Source organism: Lepidothrix coronata, unplaced genomic scaffold, assembly GCF_001604755.1.
Source record: "Lepidothrix coronata isolate B3197 unplaced genomic scaffold, Lepidothrix_coronata-1.0 Scaffold27, whole genome shotgun sequence".
Taxonomy (NCBI): Eukaryota; Metazoa; Chordata; class Aves; order Passeriformes; family Pipridae; genus Lepidothrix; species Lepidothrix coronata.
Genome location: NW_016690207.1, coordinates 5,427,617 through 5,445,414, shown reverse-complemented (window position 1 = coordinate 5,445,414; position 17,798 = coordinate 5,427,617). Strand labels below are relative to the sequence as shown.

Genomic DNA, 17,798 nt, shown 5'->3' with positions numbered 1-17,798 from the left:
GGGGGGGGGGGGGGGCCCCCCCCCCCCCCCCCCCCGCCCGGCGGTGGTTCGCTCCGCGGGGCGGGGCGCGGCGGCGGCTCCGCCCCCGACACGGGGCGCCGGTGGGAGCGGGGCGGGGAGGGCGGCGGGGCGGGGGGGGAGATAAGCGGCGCCGGGCGGCCGGGCGGCGCTGGATGGAGGCTCCCGCCCGCCGGGACGCCCGCCCCAGCCTGGAATGTCCTGGCGAGCCGCCGCCGCCGGCGAGCGGGACCGGCACCGGCAGCAGCAGGACCGGGACCAGGGAGGGGGCGCGGCGCAGAGGTAACGAGCGCGCGCGCGCTTCCCGCCGCCGGTGCGCGAGTGATGGGGGGGGGCGGGGGGGGCTCCCGGGAATCCGCGCGGGGCTCCCGGGAATCCGCGCGGGGCTCCCGCGGCTCCCCCGGCGCGGCCGCAGGTGTTGGCCCCTGTCACCCCCCGCACACCGCCCGGCTGCGCTCCCCGGTGCCCAGCGGGGCGAGCCCCCCGAGCCGCCGCCGCGCTCTGATTTACGGGCTCGTTTCTCCGCTTGAAGGAGGTGCCGCAGAGGGGCACATCCAGCCTTCTTGACCGCCCTAAGAGTGTTAGCCTCGGTGCTTTTAACCTGTAAAGGTCACTTTCCTCCGCAATTAGGGCGGTGGAAAGTCGGTCCCTGAGGCGGGAGGTGGTGTGCGATGCCCGAGGACTGCGGCTGTAAAGCATTCTGGCATCTTATCTCTAATTATTGCTGTTACTGCGTTAAGCTGCCTCCGTCCTTAGAGCCACACGAATCTTGAATTTTAAATGATTTTAAATGATTTTCCCGTGCTTCGTCTGTCTCTTTGCCAAAAAAAAAAAAAATATAAATTATACAGTTCCTGACTTCTAGTGGAAGAACTTTCCAGCCGTCTATCCCGTACTTTCAATACTGATGTTTTTTAAACCAAGAGAGACGTGTTTTTCGCTGCTGGGCAGAAAATAGGCGATGTTTATTTTGCCCCCACCTCGCAACTGTGTAAAGGATTGGTGAAGGGGGTGAAGTGATGGCTCAATGTAGCTTTTTCTTTTTAATTATTATTTTACTGCTTTCCCCAGCTGTTTTGCTGCCTCTGGTCAGGAGTAGCTGTGCCGAGCCTGGGGCTGTAAAGCTGTCAGCTCTTGAGGGGCTGTTTACTCAGCGAGTTCTGTCTTTCACACATGCACCAGAAATACAGTTTACCAACCCAAACACCAGCCAAGGTTACCCAGGAGCGCAGAAACTTCGGTTGTCCGGGGTTTTGTCCTCCGTGGCCCAGCATTTGCCTCGAACAAAGCAGGTAATCCTGGGGTTGCTGCTGCCTGGAACCCGAAGGCTTTGCTGCTCATCTGGGAGTTTTGACAGTTGCGATTTATGGGATGTGCAGGAGAAAAAGTGCTCTTGTGGTGGTGGTTGCTGAGGGCGGCAGCCCGCTCCTTCTGGGTTACAAAAACTCGCGGCGAGTTTCCCGGCACGGTTTCTTGATGCTTTTCTGTTACACTCGATATTATTTGCCCTAATTACACCCGGCGTGCTTTTGTTCCCCCGAATCGAAACGGGCGGGGAGCGCCGCGTGTGAGTCGAACGCGTCGAAACCAAACCCTGCTCTTTCGAAGCAGTTGCAAGCCTGTCTCGTGGGGAGGGCTTGGTAACAAAGTGATTAGAAAGAAATAAACATTTTTGTCCTGTAGTTGCCACCCCTCCCCCCCAAAAGGAGAGGGAGGCTTCTGCCTGGCTTGGTTCTGCATCCCAGAAAACCCGCAAGTTTATGGAGAAACCCATGACTTGCCCAAAGCTATTTAAAGTGGACTTACAGATAAAAGTACCAAGGTGGGATCCACTGGGTTACCTATTGTGTTAAAAGGGATTTTTGTTTTTTTCTCCTCAAGGGGTAGGAAGTGAGATGGGCTCTGGTGTAGAGGGATTAGTAACTCACCCGAGGATGAGTGTGGTGGCTTTGTCGCTTGGATTAATGTGATTTACACCCTTAAACTGCCCCAAGTGCCCCTAAACAGCCATGCCTGTGTGTGCAAGGTGAAGTGTGGGAGGGCAAGCTCAGATACACCATGGGAAGCAGCTTGCAGGGTTGGTTTTTGCCATCCTTCGTGCAGTCTTGGTGATCTTTCATCCTTTTTCTGTGGTGGGACACCAGCTCTGCGTTCTTTGCCCACCAGCCCCTTGGGATGCTGGTGGTGGAGTTTGGTCCGGGGCCCCTCTGTGTGCTCCCTCTGGTGGCTTGCTGGGCTGCACTGGTGCTAAACTTTGTGGGTTTTACCCCAAAACTGAGGAGGGGGGTGAAAAACCGTGCAAGGAGAGGCCTGACTGTGCTGGGGTGAGTCCCTCCAGCGCTTTCATTATCTCAAGGTGTGCTGTAAGCCCATAAACCAAGGCTCCTGCTTACTTTGGCTCGCTGGTGTGTCAGAGGAATAAGGCAGCTGTGCTCTGACTTCAGGTGATGTCACTTGAGGATTTTAACTGTCAGAGCTTAAAAATACCCTGGCTTGTTTAAAGACTGCTTCTGCAGATGTGGGAATGGGGGAGCAAGGCAGTGGATTGGCCCGTGTGAGCACACAGCCGCTCCGGGGTCCGGCATCTCATAAATCCCCCTCTGCTGTCCCCCAGCAGACCTGCTCTGCCTGACGAGGCCTCGGGCGTGCCACCACTGTGACATTAATTGGTGGCTGCTGGAGGTAAGGCACACTGCTCTGAAGTGTAAGACCAGCAAGGCTTCGGTGCCGAAAAGCTAACTGCGAAGCGTGTGATGATTAAATAATTTTGGGAATGAAGCTGCTTTCTGATGCGATGGTACGGTCAGCAGCGCCTTCTCCCACGTGGTTGTTGGTGTGACTGGGTGTGTGAAGGACCAACTGCTGTGATTTTGGGTTGTTTGCAGGGCTGGGTGTGAGGGGCTGCGGGTTCTGAGCTGATCTCTGAGTGTTTGTACATTCACGTGTCTCTCTTTGCTGCACAACAGGCTTTGTGGAAAAGGTTTATGCAGGTCGTGTGAGCTATTTCTGATTCTGTATGAGAAAAGGCATTGAACCTCACATGGGTTTCCTGTATCTCCCACTAAACCTGCTTTTCACTCCTTCTCCAAGAGTTCCTTTACCTCTTCTCATTTTGCCAGGCCTCTTAGCCTGTGCTGGAAAACCTCCTGCTGTGCATCTTGCTCATTCCTGTGCCCACAGTTGTGACTCTTGAGGGGTTTCATTGCCGTGCTCTGGTCTTGGCACACAGTCTTAAGCAAAACAACGTGGAAATGGTGGTGAACCTGCTGCTGAACCTGGTTCCATGAGGCTTTGAAACCTTTGATTTAGTCCCAGAAGCCCTGAGACTTGAGCGAGTCTTCACCCCCAAAGCTGCTGGGATCGGGTTATCTCGGGTGATGTTTCCTATGGAGCCGCTTCCAATCGGCATCTCGGAAATCGACTGAACGAGTTTCGTTTGGCAACATTTTATTTGTTTATAAATGCAAGTTACTTGATATACTGTAAACTTGACCTGTGCGTGTGTAGAGTCAGGTTTTTGTCTCCTACTTTGCTTATGATCTCTTAACTAGCGAGGGGCTCCCTTGAGCCGAGCCCTGCCCCTTCCTCACTGCAGTGGTTTGCTGTCAGTTCTCTGGTTTTTGGTGTTTCAATGGGCTGGGGAGCTTCAGAGCCAGTTCCTGTCTGCAGCTGGGGTGAGCAAAAAACCTTGTATCAAGTGGAATCGGTCAAATTTCCTCTTTAAATGGGAATTTGCAGCTTTCCCCTGCAATTCTGACTCTTAAACTGGTACATGGGCAACAAACTGGGTTGTCTGTCCGCTATTTTTGCTATTCTGAGCTATTTTGTTAACAGGTGAGCTGGTACTCAGTCTGTTCTTCAGGCATTTTTCTTTTTCTGCTTGCTTTCTGCTCTCCTGGAGGCCTCCCTGAGCAAACCCTGCTATTGTGTGTCCCTTTCTCCTACAGCGCTTGCTCTGGGATGGTGTTTGTCCTTGGTAAAATAAGCAAAAACCTCTTTTCTGTGTTACTTTGGCTGGCAAGAGGTCTCCAGCTACCCTGGCCCAAGAATTTCTAGACAAGATAGTTTCTCTGTGTGTGTGTATGTGTGTATATATATATATATATATATAAACTTTTTTTCAGTTGAGTGTTCTTCCAGTATTTTCCTTGGTAGATGGCTCAGTAAAACTTCCAGGGCTGAGTGTGTCAGAGTTTTCCACTCGCTTTCCCCAGCTCACTTTTCCCTTTCCGGTGGGGATGATGATTCTCCAGTGACAGTGATCACTTCAGGGGAAATGCTTGTTCAGCCCTGTGAGGGATTGAGCCTTGTGCATCGAGACCACCTGCCTTTCCCATTAAGCCCCTGCTCGCTCTTTCTGTGCGTGAAATATCTGCTGTCTTTCAACAGGAGGGAAAACAATCATGTAAGGTGGGTTGTTTTCCCATTTCCCATACCTATGAGATGTCTTGAAGCTCTTCTAGCCAGGTGGGATTCTGCTTTTTTCTTTTTTTTTTTCCCCCCTTTTTTCCCCCCTCCCCGGTTCCTTGGGCGCAGTTTCACGTTACAGCTCCATCTGAGGACTCGCTGCTGCAGGAGGTGGCAGGTACATTCCTGCCTCTTCCCCTGCTGTGGGAATCCAGCAGTGGAGCAGCCGCAGGGGAGTGACTCCAGCTAACCCTTCAAAAAAAAAAAAAAGGAAAAAAAAGAAAAAATACCCAAGCCCCAAACTTTCCTGGATCTTGCCCCGCAGTTAGAGTTGTTAAATCTTCCACTCGGATGACTGGGGAGGCCCCGGGGGGCTGGGGGTGAGGGGGAGATGGCCCCTTTTGGCAGCAGCGGCTTTTCAATTGGCTTTGCTGTCTTCTAAACCTGCTCGCTCTGCCGCCGAGCCGAGGGCCGGGTGCCCTCCATCTCCTGCCTCTGGAAATGCCCACCTGAACCGGTTCAGCTCGTGGAAACGGCAAGGAAAAAGGATAAAATCGCCCCCCAAAGCCCGGAGCGAGCGAGGCCAGCTCGGCTGGGGTGTTCCCTCCGCCTGGCAGCGGGAGGGAGCTGGGGCGGGGAAGGGAGACCATCCCTCTGGCAGCGGCCGGGAGGCTGAGCTGAAAGGTGAAACCGCACCCTCGGCCTCACCTGTCTGTCTGATCGTGCCTTTGATTTATACCCCGGGTTCTGCTGTTTGGCTTTCCCCGCAGACTCCAACCATTGGATCTGATAATGAACCAAGTGGTTGAGCCTTATTTGTTTAATTCAAAGAGGAGTTTAATATTTCCTACCTCGCAGCGTGCGGAGGCTCTGCCTCGCAGCCCGTGGTTTTCCTTGCAGGGAACCTGTAAAGTGCCAAGACAAGAGCGAAAGGGCTCAAGCTGTGAGCAGCCCCTTGTTGGAACAGTCTTGGCAAAGAGGCCAGGCACCACTAGTTTACATTTCTGGGGGTGTTTTGTCTCTGCAAAGGTGGCTGAGGTTTGTGCTGCCTGTGAAGTGTTGTTCCCTGCCAGCTCACCTTCCGTGTGCTGGTGAGCCCCGGGTGCTCATGGAAGGGAGCTGTGGGGACCTTCTTGGCCCACCTTAATCTTAAATGAAGAACAGATGGGTCCCAAATACCTCTATAATCACACTGCAGCATCTGCTGGAGCACTGAAGGACAAGCAGGTGCTGGAGATGTCCAACCTCCTGGAATTGTATTTTGTGTAGGCACCTTGTGTTGGAGACAGCCTGCTCTAGCTGGAGATGCTCCTGTTCCTGGAGGAGCCTGGCACCAGGGGTTTCCTTTCCCAGTCCTCAGTGAGTAAAACCAAGCATTTATCTGGGTAAAAGGCTTCGCTCTAAAGAATCTTACAAGAAAATAATCTTTTTTTCCATACCACTTTGGAAGGTAACCCCCAGGTAACTGTTATTCTGCTGGGGAACAGCAGAAGGGGACAATGTGACCCCTTCTGAAACAAATTAAGCTGTTTGTTCCAAGTTGAAATCCCCTGCTTGCTGCCAGGTTGATCCAACTAAAGTTACTGTGATCAGGTGGTATGTTTTCGGTTTTAAATATTTTTCCTTTTTTTTTTCCTTTTTTTTTTTTGCTTGTTGTTAGTTGAGAGCCGATAGATCGGCCCAAATAAGGCCATGAGAAAGGCTGGCCATTTCCAGGAGGATCCACAGACAGTCAGTGCATGACTTGTTGCCTTTATCTCTGAGATCAGGAGATTCCTTTGCAGTGATGGATTAATCCACTCCTGAGTGAATAATATAACCGAGAACAAGTAGGAGCCAGCGCTCCAAACAGATGATTTGTTCAGTACGTGTGTGCCTCCCTTCCCCTCCCCCTCTGAAAAGTGTCTTTCTTCACCATTTCATTCAGCCTGTTGAAACCTCTCAGCAACCTGTGCCTGCGCCAGCCCCCGGCCCGACGGAGGGTGAGGATGGGGCTGTGCCAAAGGCCTCTGCTCCCAGGTGCAGGAGCAGATAAAGCACAGCCCCAACGAGCCCAGGATGGAGAGGAGGTGCCTGTGGGCTGCTGGGGCTGTGTTGTCACCTGTCTGCACGTTTTCCTCACTGTAGGTGGAGGTGTTGATGCTGGCACCTGCCCAGGGCGAGCTCGCAGGGCTCCAGTCCCTCGGCAGCAGTGGCTGTGCCCCAACATGAGGCAGCGGGCTCTTTGTCTGGGAAAAGTTGTGTGTATGGGAACGGGAATATTGGGGTTGGGGGAGTGAACTCACTGGGCACAGGGGGATGGCAGTGGATGGCTTCAAACAGGAATATGATGTTTAGGAAGATGGTTCTTCAGTTGTGCCAGGGTGGATCTGCCAGGCTGGTACCTCACTGGCAGAGCCACAGCCCCTGGAGCTGCTCGGGAATGTCCTGGAGCTGTGCACCAAAGGCCTCCCAGTGACAGTCCTTGTTAGCCCACATCCAGTAGGGTGCAAGGCCGGGAAGGGAGTTGCACAGCTACGAGCAATGGAATTCACGTAGCGAAATCGGTTACCGTCCCCATGGATATGCTGGAATAACTCTTTGGCAGCTCATAGGCTGTGTCGTCTTGCTTTAACATCTTGGAACGCATCAAGGGCTGGTCCTGTTGAGAGGTTCAAACAGGCTGTGAGGGTGTGAGATGCCTGGGGAGGTCCTCCCTCTTCTTGGGGCCCCCCAAGGCTGTCACAGCCCTACTGGGAAAAGCTCCAATAGCTCAAAATCAGGTTGGTGAAAGTCCCCAGCTTTGGCTTTCCTTGTGTCATGAGCGCTGGTAGCCTTGCCTTGATCCCATACACTTGGCCTATGGGATTGGAAGCACTAGTGGAAGCTTTCAGCTGGATTTTGGAGAATTTCTGTGCTGCGTGGGGCAAAGGCAACATCTTTAAAATGGCATTTTCCCTTTGGAGAATGGGCTTTGCTGCTGTTGGCTGTATGTAATTTCTGGGAGCTGAGGAGTTTTGCTGCGTAATGTTCCAACTCCATGTAGATTAAATGTATTGCGGAGTCAAACTAAACAATAGCATGTGGTTTTCCTTTGTTCCCCCCTTCCCCACGATAAGAGTTCACAAAAGTTCCCGAATTAGGGCTCTGTGTGCATGTGCTGGAGCGTAGGCTCGGATTTTCATAAAGCTTGCTGAGGGCTGTTACTGCCGAGGAACTGTTCACGTTTGTGATCCCTCCGGGAAATTTCTTTGTTTCTCAGGAGCCTTTTCCGAAGGTGTGTTCCAGTGTAACACTCAGTTGCTTGTTGCCTTAAATACTTTGCAGTGACAGCGTATCACAGCTTGATGGAGATTTGAGACTCCTCTAATAAAATGCAAGGGAAGGAGGAAAACCCCGAGGGTTTTTTGGAACAGAAGATGTTTTCTGTTCCTGCCACTAATCTCTGTTGCAGAATGAAATAGGAATGTATACTTTAAATCTTTGTCAGGGTGTAGAAGGAAGCTGGCAACGGATGTAATCAAAAATGTTATTATCAAAACTCTCTAAATATGTTGAAATTTCAAGCTTAATGATATAATTTTAAATGCAGCTATTCAGACTGAGGCATGTTTTTGGGGTGCAGATTGCACTTCCAAATTGCTGTGTGTGTTGGGATGGGCCAGAGAGGAGTTAGGAACAGACTGCAGATGGTGGGTACTGCAGAGGTGTGGCTGGAGTCTCTTCAGCCCTCTCATCTCCAGTGCACTGGTAAACTGGGGCATGCTTTTCTAAATTATTGGCTTTGGGGCTGAGCGCTTTAAAAACGGTCCATTTCCAAGTTAGCATTTTTCCTAATTAGTGCATTTCTCATGGCTTGTAAGTAACTGGCACACATGGAAAGTGTGTGTGTGTGTGTGTGTTCAGAGTTTGTCTGAAACAGCTCTGGGCACAGCAAAACACAAGGAAGCCACACCAGAATGAATGCACAGTAGCACAGACTCAACCCAGTGCAACAGGAGACAGAAAGCTTCCAGCCTTAAACTGCTTGGAGTAAGGGAACTGGGAGTAACCTTCACCCTTCTGACCGTTCCTTGAGCGGAGAGGCTGCAGGTTGAGGACACAGGAGAAGCTGAAGTCCTTCTCCGAGCCAAAGGTGTGAAGCTGTTTATTTTCACTGGGGCAATGTATATATTGCAGGAGGCAGATGCTTGCCTGCTCAGCCCAAGCACTCGCTGCCTTTCTGGGCTCTGGCGAGTGTACAAGTGTTGTCCCTTCTAATCCCTCAACATTAAACAGTCCAGGCACCTTTCCCTGGCTGAGCCTGGGACTGCTTTACAAAACACACAGAGAGAAGCCAACAACAAAGAAACATTTGCTTTCTTTGCCAAGTTTAAATGAAGAGTAATGCTGTGGTGCTGCTTAATCTTGTTTTTCTTGCTATCTGATGGATGCTAACGTGGGATGGAATCAATCCCGGCAGCCGGTTATCTTTGCAGGGCCTCCATGCTGCTGAGCTCGGCATTAAAGTCTTGTGGGGGAGTTGACGTGCTATGAGGAGTCTGGAACCTTCTTCCTGCGTGGCAAAGCCGCAGCAGCGGTTTCCCATCTTCCTTTGGGAAGGTGTCTCACGGAATTGCCGGTCTGCCGTTGGACATCCGAACAGAAATCCTGTTCGGCAAAGCAGGATGTGTCTGTGCGAGTGAGAACAGGGCACAGTCAGGTGAACCTGGCGGAAATTTCTCTCTGGTCCCCGTGACGAAACTTAACTCCTTTCCTATCAGTTGCTCGTGTTCGAACTGGTTCTGCTGGGAACAGCTGCCGTGGCCCCCATCCTCGGGAGGAGGTTTGGGCTCTGACTCATGACCTGCCGCCGTGTGCCGGTGCTGCCCCGGGCAGGGGTCCCTGCTGCTGGCAGGGCTGAGCTGGCACTGCAGCAGCGGCTCAGAGCTCGGCTGCAATGCGTGAGGCAGCAGGGCTGGAGAAAGAGGGACCCTTGGGCCACAGCTTCGTGGTCACTGCTGCCTCCCTCCTCTGGATTGAGGCTCTCCTCCGGCTCCGCTGGCACGAGGAAGGAGGCGGGAAGCTACGGCCAGTGCTCAGTTGCGCAACACCGCTGAGCAAGTCCAACCCAAAGCCTCCCTCTCCTTCCCCCCCATGTTCCACTGCCCCTCTCCTCGCCTGGGAGCCTGGTCGATTTGTTGTAGCAAACCTGGCCTGACCAACGCGATTTTCTCATTTATTTTTCTGCCTAGCTGCTGCTTTTATCTGGGCCCGAGGCGAAGGGGCTTGTTTTGCTAAGGAATATTGTCAGTCGTGTCAGGATTCCTTCCCTCGAGGTGAAGAAGCGCAGAAGTGTGTGTTTGCCGGAGAGTTTGGACTTCAGTTTTGAAACCAGGTTTGGTCTTTCAAGTGTGGGGGAAGGGAGGGGAGAAGAGCAGTAAAACTGAGTTACTGTAAGGCTGGAGGATGGTTTGTGCACAGGCTTGTTTCAGTCGGGGGAGGAAAGACCGGGGTCTTTCCTGCTCTCTCCCTCAGCTGCCCCTGGTTAACCAGTTTGATTTTAATAAGCATTGTTCTGCCTGGAGCCTGGGTCCAGCAGCAGGGAGTGTTGGCATTGCCTGGGATAGCATGTGGATGTAACAGGAGGGGAAGCAGCGATCTGGAGTGGAGGGCAGCACTTTTGTTTAGCAAACAGAGTCAAAATGGGTCTGTTGCTCCGTTTTGTGCACGATTCCAGCCGTCTGCAGGCACCGTGAATTCTGGAGGTGACTAACGACTGTAACACAGGCTTGGCTCTCCGGTTCCAGCGCGCCTCCCATATCCTGCAGCCATGAGTTCACAGGCTCCTAATTGCCTATGATGTAAGACAGCAGTAGATGAGGTTGCTATAAATTCTGGCTGCAGGTGTGGATTTAATGGTTGTGCTTCCCTTTAAGGGCTCACGGATAGCATGGATCCCTGCAAGTTACAACAGCCCGAGTTGGACTCGGGCTAAGGCAGCTAAAAGAACCCATTTGTCTGCGTTTTTTAGAGCTGTTGCTTGCTGGAGGCTACCAAAGGACGAGGTGTCAGCGTTCATCTGGAATCGCCTCAGGAATGAGCCCGCTGTCCTCTAGCAGAGCTCAGCCGTGGTTCCAATTCTTTTCATCAACCTTCTCCCGCAGCAAAACTTCCCAGGCATGAGAGTGCTGCGGGAAGTGGACCTTTAGGCAGCCTGTGTGGACACAAGGGCCTTTGTCTGAGTCTGACAGGTCTTTTTTTTGATGACCAGAACAAGCCTGTGGTTCTAGTCTTTTCTACTTTTTTTTTTTTTAATTCATGCTTAATTCTGGTTATAGGACCCATGAAGATATAATCATGGGTGATTGTCCTCGACATGCAAAATGCAGGCTTTTTGGAGGGGAAAAGACACCCTCTGGGGCAATAGTGCAGCTTGCTGTGGTGTGTGCACCTGTAGCTCGGGTAATTAGGCCAGCGAGTTCCCCTGCTCCCTTGAGAAAATGGGCATGGCTCACTTGGAGTTGGGTTTTGTATATTTTTCTTCATTTTTACGCACATTCTTGCAGTCCAGGGTTTATTAAACATACTGGGGTGGTGCTTCACGAGTTGATCTGAGGCCTCACGCTGTTCAAGTGCAAAGTTCCCATTCTTGGATGTCCTTTCCCAGCCCCTCCTTTGGGCCGGTGCTCCAGGACTGCGAGGGGAGCTGAAACTGCTCCCTCATCCAGGTGAAAACCGAATCTCATTTTTTCTCTGGCTGAGTTTTCAGCTGGATCTGCCAGCAGCTCTGACTCACTCGCTGGCCGCGGGATCCTCGGTGCAGATTGGAGAATGCAAGCCAGGTCCTGAAGGAAGGTGTTGCTGCCCTCCTCGGCAGCGGCCTCTCTTTAAATTGGCTGAAAAACTGGTTACGAAATCTCGTTCTCGGTAAAAATCAGAGCTGGAAAAGCAAAGCAGGCGCCTCGCTCCGAGGCTCGGGCCAGCCCTGGGGAAGGAGCAGGGAGGGGGTGTTGGCAGAGGGACCCTTGGAGACACGGCTGAAGGGGAGCAGGGCTGTCACAGGTGTCTGTAGGTATTTATGTGCAGCGCAGTCTGCACAGGTGTGGAGCTGAATGCGGGGAAGAAAACGGGAGTAAGAGGCGAAGCACTGCCTGGGCAGGAGATAAGGAGAAGGGGGAGGTCTGGGGGGCCTCAAAGAGCAAAGGGTGAGAACTTTGTATGTGTTTGGCCTACAGTTACTGTGATGGAACTGTTAAACTAATGATACCCTCAGCTCCCTTGGGGGCTGAAAGCCCTGATTTAGGCATTTAAGCATAATTGCAGCCCAGCAGAACTGTATATCAGGCTAATGCTCTGTTCTCTTGCTTCCCCCGAGGCCAGAGGAGGCAGGAACCATTCCCACTTCATTAGCGTGGCAGCAGGGGGACTGTCTCAGCTCTTTTGCTGAAGTTAATAATAAAATTAACCTAATTGTTATGCCTGTTTGTGGGGAAGAAAGTGTGGCTTCTGTGGTGATTTATTTATTTTTCTCCTGATGTCTGTCTTGCTGGATGGGAACCCCAGGTCTCCCCCCTCAGAGCAGGGATGTGTCGGGAGCAGACCCGTGACTTTTGTGTTTTTTGGAGTGTTTTTGGCTGTGTGTGCCGAGGCACAGTACACAAACTGTTAAATTTCCCTCCCCAGGCTCCCCCAAATCCATTTCTCCAGTCCATGCCAAAGCATGCGTTCTTCTATCAAGACCATATGTACGCCAAGACCGAGGTTCTAAAGTCAAGGTGTTTTTGAAATATTGGAGTGCAAATTAAGGATCTGAGTAATCTTAACTGTCTTCTTTAAAAAAAAAAAAATTCTCTATCAGCCTCACATATAACTCAAAGGATTAATGGAAAGCTAAACTTTGATCCGAGTCCAACAGCTGATACCAACCGTGAGACTTTCCAGGCCTGAAAGCAAAATAGAAAAATCCAGTGAAAAAGATCTGCTGCTCCATCTTTGAGGCATGCAGCCTCTTGGCCATGCTTTGAGCTAATACTGCTATTTTTTACTTAACCTCTTCTTGTGTCACCTCTGTGCTGTGCCACTGGACCTTACCTGTAATAGGTTGAGTAAATTACTGACATTATTTAGGGTGTGTAGGAAACACATCTGCCTGATTATTAAGGAAGGCCATCAGGGCTTGGGAGTCCCCTGTCCTTGCTGGGACTCAGTCACTGTCTGGTTTGCTCAGTGCTGTTTGTTTTTCCTGCCACCCGAGCAAACACTCGTTCTATATTTTGACAAAAATAGCAACTTTTAGGCCTTTAAGGTCCCTTCCAACCCAAGCCATTCTATGAAAATTAGAGTGCTATTAGTGCTGCACAATTGATAAAGGATTTTAGCCCCCAAAATTGCTCTTGGGATTCATCCCTGATTCATGGGGGGTTTAAATCATCTGGAGCAAGAAAAAAACTCCATGCAAGGCTGCTTATAAAAATAAATGTTGCATTAAAAGGAGTAAAAATACCAATTGAATCATTAAGTGGGAAAATCCACATAGGAAACACTTGGATGTGACTTAGCACCGATGGATTTGGGTGCCAGGCATGGGTCTAGGCAAAAAAAGTGGAGGCATTAATGAAATCCAAGCTGAGGGTTGCAAAGGTTGAGCAACTGTAATTTTTCTCCCTTTATTCAGGAGATCCTTATCCTTCTGATAAGGATCTGGAAGGTGCACTTTCATTTGTTTAAAGTGTAATAAATAAATATGAACAGAACATCAAAGGGTGCTTTTTCTTGTAATTTTTAACTGCCTCCCCAGTCGGGGTGTTTCTGTGAACGCCTCAGAGGGCATTTGGCCCATTCGTGTCTCTCACACTTGGTTTATGGGGTCACTGTCAGCAAGCTGGTTTTTGTAGGGTTTTCCCTTTGAGATTGTTTTTTGGGGATGGAGAAACTCCCAGGCCTGCAGGACTGCTCGGCAGAGTTCAGCGCGTTTCCTAAAAGCGCCCGCAGAATCCCTTTGAAGAACGTAATTTTATTACTTACACCCATGAAATCCTCTCTTTGGTGATGCCATAATTCCAACACAAATGCCTAATTACGGTGGTTTTTTTTGCAGACTCCCCAACCCTCCTGTAACCGCCTGGCTCCTTATCTCCAGCGCTCGGCTTCCTGTGATTTAGCAACGCGCAGGCTGCAGCTCCAGAGGTGGAGAAGAGTAAAACGGGAGTGCCTGAATTTTTCCTTGCCCGAGCTGTGATTACAGCCCTGGCGTTTCCCGGTGCTCCAGCCCTCTCTTCGAAGCGTAATTAGGAACACATTGATTCTTATTGCAGCTGGCAGCTGCTCGCTATTGCCTTTTTCAGCTTCTGACCCCCATAGTCCCGCTGACCTTTCCTGGGGTTAGTCGTAGGCCCTTTTCATTGTGATGGGCTCGAAGTGGCTCATGTGGAGTTGATTATTTCCTTGCTTGTCTGGCCTTTTTGGTGCCATAACTCCAAGTCACTTCCATTTTCTTCCCCTGCTTTTGGCTGACCACAGTGAAAGGAAATGCTTTTGCTGGCGACAGGATCGGTTTGCACGCTTGACTGACTCGATTGAGACCCTGAAAAGGGGGGGAGGGGGAGGGTAATGAACACTGTAGGTGCTGCATTTGCTTTTTAAAGGTTGATGTTAATGATTGAGTGGTCATTAAGCATTCATAAAAACGGGGGCTTCGGCCGGCTCCGTGTCCTTTTGGCAATCTCAGACCCGCGGGTTGGCATCAGAAATCCCCCCGCCCCATCCTGGATGGCAGCGTGGCTGTGGGAGCCACACGGAGCAGGTCTGCGGCGTGTGGCGAGCGCGCCGCTGTCAAACAGCTCGGGAATACCTCGAGGTTCTCCCAGCCACTGGAAGACTCCGGGAATAAACCTGGGAGGTTGTTCATGAGGCCGCCGGGCAGGCTGCCGGTTGCTCCCGGGCTGTAACCCGCTCCTCCCAGCCCAGAAAGCTAATGAAGTCTATGTGCCAGCTGTTACACTCATTTTGCCAGACCCCAGGAGGACAGCATGAAGACAGTCAGTGATCAAAGGCTCTGGAGATCACTGAGGAGCCGAGCGGCAGGAATGTCTGATTGCTTTCTCTTGGAATGCCACAGGCTTCAATACCTCCTTTTTTTCCTTTTTTTTTTTTTTTTTAAGGTGTCTTGGTGTGAGATTTAATGATCTAACTCGGGCTTGCTCCTGCTAAAGCCAGAGTGTTTTAGTTAATTTTGGGGGAATTCGTTTGCTCTAAATTTAGGTGGTTTGAAAACCTGCGACTTTTCTTGTACTGGTGGCAAGTTAAAAAGGCATTTTTCTTGGTAACTAATAAGTGACCTAGGGGAAAAAAACAACTTGCTGTGCTTTGGGTGTTAAATCACATATAATATGATAAAGTGAGGTGGGATTAATCAATTTTGAGTTACTGCTGTTTAGGAAAAATGGGAAACCTTTGGTATCCAAATCCTTCACTCGCAGATGGCTGTCACGATGCAGCTGGCGGGGCAGTGCCGCCCTTGAGGCAGCAGCACTCAGTCACTTTTTCCTTGGGCTGCTCAGCAAAGGCCCAGTCATCTCCTGGAGGTGGAGTGGGCAACTTGAATAACTCCCTCTGTTCCCGAGGTGCCTGTTTCCTTCCTCCTCCTCCTCCTCCTCTTTCTGCTTTACTCCAGCGTTTATGGGACCTGGTGTGTTGAGGTAGTGCAGAAACCCTTCCTCATTTAGCTCCAGCGTGCTGTAATGGCTCGCTGAAGGTTGGAAGCGTGTTGGAGGGGGCTGATGGAGTGGGAGTGCAGTAACAGATTGAGGTGGAGTGGTGGCTGTTGGGAAGGGAGGTCCCGGTGTTGTCGTGCCAGCTGGTCTGAGATGGCAGGAAGGTGATTCAGGGAGCTCAACCAAAATGGGGATGAGATAATGCTCTTTTTGAAGTGACTCTGCCCTCAGCTGCAAGGGTGGAGAGGAGAAGTTCAGGGCCCAGTAAATCAGCAGGGCAGGATCTCGGCTGTGTTTGGAAGGACACAGGGGCCTCTGGAGCTTAGCACCATGGGAATGCATGGAAAACAGCATTTTGTCATCTTTTAGAGAGTGAAACCCTTTTTTGGGGGCAAGCAGCAGTAGGAGTGAGTTAATTTGGAGGTGAGGGTTAAGTTATAGTGACAGGACCAGACCTGTGGAGCCCTACATTGAAGACCACTGGTTTCTGGAGAAACAGGGACGAATGTGAAGCTTTGGGAAGAGAGGAGAGGGTCACTGCCGGGGCTGCTGAGACCCTGGATGGTCTGGTGCCTGTGTCTTGCCATCTTGGCTGAGTAGAACACTTCAGTAAGCCCATGGGCTGGTCCCTGGTCCGGGATGGCCCGTATCCATCCTGGTGAGGTCCTCAGGCCTCGACAGCCAGGTGATGATGTGCCCTGCAGCATCCTGAGCGTGCCAGGGCTGATGTGCCCTTCTGGCAGTGGGGACAGCCCTGCTCCTGTGCCGGGAAACCGCCGGTGCTCCTAAATGGAAAGTTAAACTGTCCCTTCCCCTCTGTTTGGACTCAGTGCTGATGGTTTATTTTCCTCCCTGTGTCCGGCATTCCGAAGGTCGTGGGGCTGAAACTGGGACCTGCCAGACAGCCTGTCCCCACGACTCTGGGCTGAGGGGTCCCTTTTGTAAAGGGTCTGTGACAAATGAGGTGCACAGCCAGAATTATGTCATCTGCGGAAGTGCTTCATCTTGCTAATTACCTCCAGAAGTACCAGCCCCAGGTTTCTGGGTGCCCCTGCGTGTGCAGTGTGCTTCCCAGGGGCAGGCATCCAAAGGAATGGTCGGGATGGCCCCTCCCCCTGACACAAGTCTGTTATCTTCCTTGTTTCCCGTGATCCATGAGCAACAAGCTACTTTAGAGCTGACAAGGAGGTCAAGTGCTGGTTGAAGATAACTGGAGGATGACTTTAGGTGGAGATATCTGGGTGGAAGTAGGAGAAGTGCGGCCTTTGCCGTGCTGTGCCTTTCTGATGGGCTGGAGGAATGGCCAGTGCAAGTGAAAAGTACATTCTCCTTGATCCACTAAACCCATGTCCATCTCTATTCAACCTTGAATATTATTCATATCCTCTTATTACTGTTTTAGTTTAAAATGCTCAGGCAGTGACACCTCTTGCTTCAGTATAACTTTGACTCCGATCCACAAGTGATGGAGATTCATCCTCCCAAGTCAGGAACAATGAACAGTGGAGAGAGTTGTTCTGGGTTGAGCTCATCTTGGAGTCTGGGACACTTAAATGGAGCCACATCTAACCAAGGTGCTCCTTTTTCTGATCCTAGTGGGACCCCAGTGGCTGGTACTTGCTGTCAAAATGGGAGCTCAGGTTTATTGAAATGATGGCAAAGGGGAAGAGTCATGTTTTTCTATCCCTAAGGATAGAAAATGTAATATGAAAGAGGCAAAGTTTCTCCACAGGATTTCTAAAGACCCCAAAACTACGAGCTGTGGTCTTGCCCTCTTCTCTGTGCTTAGCAAGGGGCTTCTGGAGTGTCACCATCTGCAGAAAAAAAAGAAAGAAGTATTTCTGGGATGGGCTGCATTGCTGGGTCTCATCTCCCCCCAGTGTTCCCATATTTACCAGCGAGGAAGATGTTTCTGCCGTCCCTTCAGAAACAGATGTTGGAGAAACTTCATTCAGATGCCCCAGTGTTGATGCTGAACAATCCTAGCCCAGTTAAAGCCAATATTTTTCCCCCTCCAGTCAAAGAACTTTGGTCTTTGTGGCTCGCTGTGTGTACTCACTGCTTTGCAGTTGATCTTGCCACTCCGCAAGCCTGCGAAAGCCAAACTGGTAGGTCAAAAGAGGAGTAGCTGTTGACACTGGCAGTAAGGAACATGTAAGGAGAAAGATAAACAGAGGGAAATCAGAGCCTGGATAAAGTAGATCTCCAAAGATAAAGTTTAGTTAAAGATAATGAGCTGGCCTTGTTTAAAAAGACAGCTGCAAAATAACCCAGTAGCTCCATGTGCTGGGGTTAAAGTTGACCCAGAATATACGTTTCATTGCTTTTGATAAATAAATAGTGCAGGGAAGATTTGGCAAAAAGCAACATTGCCCCCAGCCCTCTTCAGCAAAGTGTTTGATGTTAACAAGTTCTCTGGGTGTTTACTTTGTCCTCCGCGCGCGCTGGTGGAGCGGCGCTCCTGCCCTTGAACCGAGGGAGAACTCAAATAAACCAACCCCTTCGGCACAGCTGGGCTCCTCTGCCATCTGCGGCTTCCCAAAACAGCCCCGGCTCGCCTTGGGAACCAGCCTGGGCCGCAGGATTGCCGGGTCTTCCCAACAGCTGAAATAAATTTGCTGGATCAGATAAAACTGCCCAGAAACGGGAGCAGAACTCGGCAGCGTTTCTTCCCGCCCTCTCAAGCTGTCAGTGGGACCC

At 51.0% G+C, this 17,798-nt stretch overlaps 1 protein-coding gene across 2 annotated transcripts in view; it reads left to right on the top strand.

Moving 5' to 3' along the window:
• Positions 1–226: 226 nt before the first annotated feature.
• Positions 227–17,798, top strand: part of CDON (cell adhesion associated, oncogene regulated) — a 55,891-nt gene continuing 38,319 nt past the window's right edge. Inside the window, exon 1 of one of the 2 annotated variants that reach the window (XM_017809830.1) lies at positions 227–300. The gene's annotated coding sequence lies outside the window, so the exon portion shown is untranslated. Of the gene's footprint in view, positions 301–17,153; positions 17,207–17,798 lie in introns of those variants that run through there. The other variant, XM_017809832.1, reaches the window with a different exon arrangement.